This window comes from Bombus vosnesenskii, unplaced genomic scaffold (assembly GCF_011952255.1).
Source record: "Bombus vosnesenskii isolate JDL3184/JDL3185 unplaced genomic scaffold, Bvos_JDL3184-5_v1.1 scf7180000014520, whole genome shotgun sequence".
NCBI classification, from domain to species: domain Eukaryota; kingdom Metazoa; phylum Arthropoda; class Insecta; order Hymenoptera; family Apidae; genus Bombus; species Bombus vosnesenskii.
Genome location: NW_022883497.1, coordinates 8,401 through 17,681, shown reverse-complemented (window position 1 = coordinate 17,681; position 9,281 = coordinate 8,401). Strand labels below are relative to the sequence as shown.

The window sequence follows — 9,281 nt, the reverse complement described above, 5'->3', positions numbered from 1 at the left end:
AGGATGGGATAAAACGCTCGAGAAGCTCTATCAGTATTATTGGTTCGAGGGAATGGCGAAGTATGTTCGCAAATTTGTCGAGAACTGCCATGCTTGTAGAGTTTCGAAGGCTAGTTCAGGTAAAATACAGGCTGAACTGCATCCTATACCTAAGACCGGCATACCGTGGCATACGGTGCACATGGACATAACGGGCAAGCTGAGTGGCAAGAATGACTCGAAAGAGTATGTCGTCGTCTTGATCGATGCCTTTACGAAATTCGTGCACTTACATCACACACGCAAATTGGATTCGCTTAGCGTTATCAAGGCACTTAAGTCCGCCGTGTTTTTGTTCGGTAGTCCCTGTCGGATAATAGCAGATCAGGGTAGATGTTTCACGGGCCGGGAATTTCGAGAATTCTGTGCAAGCAAACAAATCAAAGTTCATTTGATCGCGACCGGTGAAAGTAGGGCCAATGGGCAAGTAGAACGTGTTATGAGCACGTTAAAAAATATGTTCACAACGGTAGAAACGACCGGGCGTTCATGGCAAGACGCGATCGGGGAGATGCAATTGGCTTTGAATTGCACCATCAACCGCGTAACCAAATCGAGTCCTTTAGAGTTATTGATTGGTAGAGCAGCAAGACCGTATGACTTATTACTACCTGATAACATCGAGGAAAAAGAAATAGATATCTCCAGTGTAAGACAACAGGCAATAAAAGAGATGGAAACTAGTGCTAGGTATGACAAAGAGAGATTCGATAAAACCAAAGCTAAAGTAGTTAGGTTTAATCTCGGTGATTTGGTACTACGCCAAAATGAAGAAAGGAACCAGACAAAATTGGATCCAAAATTCAGGGGTCCGTTTGTGATATCGGAGGTCCTGGAAGGAGACCGATATACCTTGAAAACACTGGATGGGAAAAGGTCATACAAGTACAGTCATGACAGGTTAAGGAAAATGCCGGATAGTTGCATTCCTGCGGAGTTGGATGTCTGTTGTGATGACGAGAACAGTGACCATGGCGATGTGAGTACCCCGATCCCAGAGGATCGTAGAATTATATGAGCCCAGGTGCGGCCATGGGATAGAGTTCAGTGCGGTCAGGCACTGGAAGTGACGATGTCACGAAGCTGGGAGCCGGTTTAGTACCGACAGCGACAATGTCACGAGGTTGGAGCTGGTTTAGTACCGACAGCGACAATGTCACGAGGTTGGAGCTGGTCTAGTACCGACAGCGACGATGTCACGAAGCTGGAGCTGGTCTAGTACCGACAGTGACAATGTCACGAGGCTGGAGGCGGTCTAGTGTTGACAGCGATCGTGTTACGAAGCTGGTTATGTAACGAACTTTGAGAGTATGTGCGATTCGAAGGATGAGACCCATTTGGGTGTGAAATCGAGAATGGTCCGTCATGTCATTACGACCCGACTGAAAGCACGCAGAATGCAACTGGCACTTTGAATGCTAATCACAATGATACTAATCTTGTTTCCTTTTGTTTTGTTGACGAAGGAAAAAAAAAAAAATAATAATAGACTAACGCGTCCGTTATGTCAACTGACAATCGGCGAACACACAGACCCTAATTTCGCGTCTGATTATTATAATTACATTTAATGAAAGTTATTATGCTCTAAATCAATATTAAATGTGATTTAACGCAGCAAACGCTGATTCTACCGACCGCATTGCGCGCGGACATAAAAATATTCTGAAAGAAAACTTTATTAGAGGTAGGGGATAGGAAAAGGAAATTTTTTTCTTTTTTCTGTCGAGTGTTTGTTTACGAAAATACTGCTTTTTTAGAACTACGAATTAATTATTATTTATTTACCATAGGTAGAATCATATATCATATCAAGAGCACGAAAATATACACATAAATATTATACCAAAAATGCGAAAGAAAATATATCGTTAGTATATTTAAAATATTTTCAAAGTATTTTTTATTATTGTCAAATATATGTATGAATATTGCATAATACGATTGATTTGTAAAAGTTATCCGCCAAATAGAATGTCCGCCATTACAATTTCAAATATTTTATGCATTACTTGACTTCGTTCTAATGCAACATGGCGCACTTTTTCTGCCCGTTAAACAAAGCTGCGCAATACGAAAATAACGCGATATGCAGAAACTGTTTTAACTAGTCTGTGATAACGTAATTTCTCAAATGTAATAAAAGTTATTGAGAAAAACGAAATTAATAGTCCATATTATATTACAGACAATTTACGAATAATGAAGCAAAATGAGAAAGTTATTTGAATTTCTTACTCAAATGAAACAGAATCGAGAGAATCTATGTTAAATTTATGTTAAACAATCTATTCAATTTCTTCGGAAATATAATTTAATATATTCGAAAGAAAAAAATAATTTCTTTAATCTTGCATTTTTCATCTTGGTGTTCTAATAAACCGTGAATTTAGAATTTGTTATATTAGATATTAATTACGATAATATCACGAAATATTTATAAGAAATGGAGTTAATCTAAAAGTGAACAAATATTATCACATTTCGATGAAAAGTTATCAAATTTATCGTTAATCACCATGGTGTCCTCTTGACTTTCATCCCGTCCTTTCGAATTTCACAGCATCCTTCTAATACATCAAAGTTCCCCTCGGTATCATATAATAGTAATCTGCACAAAAAAAGAGCGAAATATTAAAACAAATGTATAAAAAGAATAAATCATTTGAAAATGAAACAATGATCAGGGTCAAATTGTTTTTCGAAAACATATTGCACGAGCTACCGGCAAATGGGACAACCAAAAAGACAGTCGGAAAAACAAAGGTAATTAAATAATAGATTACAACGAAGTATTGAAGAAAAACGTACAATTAAATGAAAATAACAATAGTGTGAGTTTGAACGGTAGAAAAATGTCTACCAAAGTGCCAAAGCCACCTGTCGCGAAATGACACGGATGAACATACGTCTGATTCCTCTGATTGTCTACGCTAAACTGACATCCCATACTGCGATTTACCCGACGAGTTTGGGTTAGGGAGGAGTAGGGGGCTAGAGTTGTCGGCTATCCATACATACACGAATAGGATTCGTCAAATTCCTGGAACACTCAAGGATACGTTTTGTATATGTGTTTACACGTGTCTGGTATTGTAGAGCTCTCGTGAAAACAAAAAGTTGTTGACAAAGATTTAGTGACGCTACGATGTTCTCGTCAAGAATTTACAATTCATATAATATATGAGATATTTCAATTTTTATTTTAATTTCAATTGATAATATACTAATTATTTTATCGAATTGTTCAAAACTTTATTTTGTAGTATAGCTCGAGGAAAAAATTATTTAAAATAAAAAAACGTTGAAGATATTTGAACTCTCATAAAAGTAATGATTTCTTATTTCATTACGTCTAATTCCACTTTGGTATTTTTTAGAGAAATTTTTAAATATACATGACATATAGACATATAGATATATAGACATCATAAATGAAACGTTACTAAACATTGCTGTATGAAAAAGCATGGAATAGAATGCTAATTATTTCATTATTCAGTCCTGCAATTAATGAACTGTACGAAACAAAATCAAAGATTTAAATAAACTTATATCGAACTTATGTTTCAAAAGTTTATGATACAAGCCACCGGTAATAAAAACGATCAAATAGTCTACCAATGGAAAGAAACAGAAAAAAGTCTCGCTCTTCGACGGTAGAATGGTGGTATCCCGCTAAAAGTGAGCCTAGCCGATTCTTGATTGGCTGAGGCGACGAGGCTTCGTTTGTATGCAATGCGCGCGAGAAATTGAAATACCAAACGCCGCAAAAATTTTCTTACATTTTACGAACTTATGAACTGAATATTTTCAAACCAGATAACTATAAGAATTTGAACACTAAAGTGCACACGTATATATGCGTACATCAACAAACATGATTTCTTTAACAAAATCTTGTATTTTAACAAATATTTTCAGAATGAACACATTGTTCATTATGATTTTAAAATGCGAATTTTAAGTATTATGTGAAGACAGATAATTACAGAATTACAGATTGCTGTTACAAGCGAAATATAAAAAATTGTACGCTTATTCGTACTATGTAACAATGCATATACGTAACCTTTCTACTTACTGTTCTACTAATAGTAATATAAAATAAAATTAAGATATAGTCCATCAAATCTAATATATCCACCATGAAATAAGATTATGATCATATAGATAATTTCTAAAATTTTCTGACAAAGAGAGGTTATTGTATAATGCATTAAATCCATATATTAAGATTAATCTTTGGAAAGCGAAGGTAATGTAACCCAAGAACTATGCACTAAATTTGAAACGTATGCGATGTGTTGAAAGTTTTAAAAGTTTCCTTCAAGTTTCAGATATTTAATCTAAATTAGAGATATATTAGTAAAACATGAAATGAAATATATATATTTACATTATAATTTTTAAACATATTCGTATTTTTAAACATCATTAAGTAAATTTCTAAATAATTAAGAATATACTGCTTCTTATTAAATAGTTACGAAATGTTTTTATTAGCGAGAAGCTATTAAAAGTGATGGTTGACAAATTGTATCGATATACCACACGTTGACGAAGTATACCAGTAATAATTTAACAAAGCAAATTCTTCACTGCGATCTTCGAGAGAAATTCCTTGGAATTGGAATTGTTGTAACGAACGCAGCTGCATTTATAACATGCGACACAAGTACACTCTTTTATATACTAAGCTATTTGATTAATGCTAAGTATGTAAGAAATTTAAAAAGCTTTTAAAATCGTATATTTATCATTGTACTATTGATTTTCTTACCATTTCGAAATGTACAATTTTGAGAATAATTGCTATATCTTCGTTCTTAAATAATGGAGCAACTAGCGAAAAAATAAAAGAAAAGGCGAAGAAACGATGCAGAATATTAATGATGTGCGTGTGATTCATCTACATGTTTCAGTTTTGTTGTATATTTCACGATCGAACATTTTCTTTTCTCTTCTATCGTACTCTTGTATCTTGTGACGTGACTGTTTCTCGTGGGAGATAAGAGAGCAAGACGATATGCGGTTTCTAGCATTTCGAAAACAAAAAAGGACGAAACTGTTCGCTTTTCTTCTGTTTTCTTGTTTTTAAATAGAGGTGAAAGATAAAAAGACATATATCTACAGAATTTATTCTATTTCCATTACACATTCTGCCGATTGATTATTTTCATCTAAATCAATTGACTTACTTAATAAATTCTTCTTGTTTACAGGCATAGCTAACAGAGATTTGGATAGTCTAATATGGCTTATTTTTATTCTTTGTCTTAGCTCTAATACTTTCTTTAAATCTTTCTCGCCAAACCTTATAAATTTAAAATTATTCACACACTGTAATTCATTATTCCAATTCAATAACATTTCACACTGAGTTGCATTTAAAATATCAGAAATTTCTGAAAAATAAAGGAGAGTTTGTACATCAGGATATATTGAAAATAAATTTGACTGTAATTCTTTACCTATTCCACGTGTATGATATTCTCCTAGTTCTTTCTACTCTAATTATATGTTCCCTCCTAGCATGCTGTCTACTCCTGTTGCTACCTATAGATCTTTTAATAGTAATTTCTTCCATTGCTTCATCATTTCTTGCTACATACCTTTGGATCAAATATAGAACTATAACTAATCACATCTTTAATGTACAATCTCTGTGTCATCATGTGTATACATTTTTGTTTTACCTCCGTTTCTAACAAACTTGCAGTTAACTCTGGAGTATAGGGACACACGCCTGGAATCATATTGTTTCTGATCCATGATATTTTCTCTCCTATTGAATTCTGTTTTATCAAGCGGGACATTTCTGCCTTCTGTCTATTTGATATTCTGAAACAAAACACATTGTCCATTTCCTTCTTTAGTACACAAAAGTATTATATAATCATATAAAATAAATGAAATGTACATAACAAAATCACACAATTTAATAGTAATTGTATTTACTTTTTGGCTTTTTTCGTAATAGCGATAGACTTTCTGCTATTTGGATGTATCATTTTTTTTGGCTTCAGGAATTCCTTTCTCATTGCAGTGGCCTATAAAAGACAACAAAATAAATTAGTTAAAATATTACCATGGCTATGAATTATTTCGATTATCCTAATCATCAAAACTCCAACTCAGACTATACGTTTACTCAATGTATAATCATGCACAGGCGAATCGTCGACAGTATCACACGCTTAGAAGCACTAATGGAGTAGACAAAATATACCTCTTTGTTATGACACTCTGAACCGTCACTCTGTTGGATTCATGCAATAAATTTTACCACTATATCTAAAGTTTAATTCTTTAACTTATTTGTGAAACGTTCGAACTGCGACTCGAGGAGATCACCGGTGATTTGTCAATTTCGTGATTTGTTGTGTCTCGTATATGATAACAGCAACGACGGCGACGCCTATCGATAGTAAAAGTAATATCGAAGTATACCTTCCTACCATGACATTTCCGGGCTAACAAACTTCAAAATTGGTTTCTTTTGTTTCAAGATATTTTTAGCTATTTTTTTTTAATCTTATAATGATAACCTATTTTAAAATGTGCAATGTTTGATAAATGTACATTAGTAAAATTTCATACGAAGAAAGTTTTTGGGAATCCGTATTATATTCAGCGAGCAGAAAACGAAGACTTGACGGAAGTTGACAACAATGGAGATAAAAGTCTTTATCGTAATATTGTTTTTATTGATTTTAACGTCAGATGGAACGGGTTTCGACAGAAAACGATCCACCAAATTTCAAAGAGGTAACGAGCAAACTTCAAGTAAAAACGAGCAGAAGTCAACACCCGATTATTATTATTACTGCGACTCAACAGAGTTTGGAGTAGTATTATACAAAAGATTCCGTATTTGCGTTCTTGTTCGCCGTGCGACATGATAGAAATTGATTTCTCTTCCGCTTGTATCAGATGCGGGATTTTGGTTGATCCTTTTTCACCGGTCTCGATTATCCTATTTCTCTTTATTCGCCTATTTTTTAAACACAAATATAGATTTTTTACGATTATTTATATTGTTCATGACATCATTTGACGAATTCTTCGAGAACTTCGCAAGGGAACCAAGACATAAATGATATTTAAAATGTTTATAGCAGTTCTGAAGTAAAGAGAAGCGATATTAGTTTGAAATGATGGATCATTTCAATGACTTTATTATTTATTGCCTTAATAGCTATCTACATATTATTTTAGTTGCGTTTTTCTTTTGGATCGGAAATGACTATCCTGTGTTTCGTCAATAATTTGTCTTGCTTCTCTTGGTGCATTTCTAAATGTAGTATTGACATAAATGAATTTTTTACTGCAAGAGTTAACATCACTTTTTTTCGACTTCTCTTTTAGGTTACAAGAGTACAAAGCTATATATAGGCCAAAACATGTATGTATCTTTCGATAAAAGATAAATTTTTATTCAAAACCTACGAGACTGCACGCAGATATTTCAAATTGCAGCGAATATTATCACGAATACTTCGCGTTAAACATGTTATATCTTTTAACATTTTCAGAGACGCGTAAACATCTGCAAGCTATTTATCACTTTATTCGATTGCATATTGTAGCGGCATATGAGTCATAGGACGATGCGAATCGAGAGTAACTCATGTTGTTGTTTTGCCTCGGGGCATTGATACCGTCTCGAGGTACGAAACTTGATAATAAACAAACTCCGGACAGAACAATATCGCCGCTACGCGCAACCGTCAACCGAAGTCGAATTTAAATTCGTTAGAGGGAGATCGTTAGAAGAGTACTGCCGATAGTTTTAAATACATTTGACTACACCAAATATCAACTCGTCTCATCACTATATACACCAACGCGTTTAATCAACCTCCACATAATCGAGAAATGATTTCAAATTTGACCCACGTTTCTATCGACTTCGCTTTCTTCTTTATTTTGGAAGAAATGCACATTCACTATTTATCAGCTAAGCGAACTCGAAACGAATGAAAATTCCCAACCACCACGTAGACCAAAGCCTATCAGCCTTTTCCGAACCTGTAGGTTACAACGAGATTCTTAATTAATTAATTCGTTTCTTACAGGCTACAGAGTCTGAGAATAAAGAATTTTTTGACCGTTTTGTTACGACCTATGTTAAAACCACATCATAGGAATAAGATAATAATACAGATCGTAATCATTATATATCGGTACATACTATCAATTTGATTGTGCAATTAAATAACATAATATCAAAAGTAATCAAATGTTGGGATACTTTTGCGCGATAGTGTATATGTGTAAAATAATATGATTCTATAAATTCATTCACAATAAATCAAAAACAATGTTGTGTTGCTTATTCTAGTAAACAATCCAACCATTTAACTGTAAGATATTTGGAAAGTTCATGTAACAAGCATACAATATGCCACCCGGAAGGTACCAACTACGTTCCTCTATGAAATTAGTACAAATGTTTCAAGACTTATATATTATTAACATTTCACGCAACGTTTTTATAAGATACGTTAATCCGTAGAAATGACCCGTCGCAGTAAATTTATACATAGATCAGAGTTAGAAAATACAAAAGAACGATATTTTCTCTGAGTATACGAAGTTAAAATGGTGTTGGACGCAAATTAATTGGTTGGAAAGAGGCGCCTTGAAGCGTACTAAAAGAGGTAGCTTACCTCGTTGAAATACCATGGAACGAAACCCTGTTGGGCAATGGGCATTCTGCTGTAGCCTGGAATTCCTTTTGCTCCCGTATTCTTCTTCTGTTTTCCGTGGTTTTTGTTACAACACTCGCGACGTTTTCATTCAAACGAACACACAACGCATAAACGGAGAAAAACAAACGTTGAAGGTTGCGTCGCGTCACGCGAATCACTGACGCTACACTTATACGTTGGAAACAGGAACGAAACCGACGCAGGTGCAACACGGGGCCCGTGAAATGTAAACTATCGAACTACGTATAATAGCACACGAAAGTATTTCTATTGTTTGTATATATATATGTGTGTGTGTGTATTCATATATATATTATAAATTGGTTATATATATATATATATATATTGGTTATATTATATATAAACCAATTTATAATATATATATATGAATACACACATATATGATTACACACATATATATAAGATTTATAAAATGAATGCTCGGTAAAATGTCTGTGATAAATAATACCAATTAAAATGGAAAAATTTTTAATTGCATTGCTTCGACTATACATATACATATAC

At 33.8% G+C, this 9,281-nt stretch overlaps 1 long non-coding RNA gene and 1 pseudogene across 1 annotated transcript; both read right to left on the bottom strand.

Moving 5' to 3' along the window:
- Positions 1-1,802: 1,802 nt before the first annotated feature.
- On the bottom strand, positions 1,803-3,433 carry LOC117239966. The gene is made up of 2 exons (XR_004494596.1): positions 2,851-3,433; positions 1,803-2,650 (listed from the first exon to the last, which is right to left on the bottom strand). It is a non-coding gene; the product is annotated as an uncharacterized LOC117239966 (long non-coding RNA).
- A 1,735-nt stretch (positions 3,434-5,168) lies between these two features.
- LOC117239965 lies at positions 5,169-8,864 on the bottom strand (annotated as a pseudogene).
- Between the last annotated feature and the right edge of the window lie 417 nt (positions 8,865-9,281).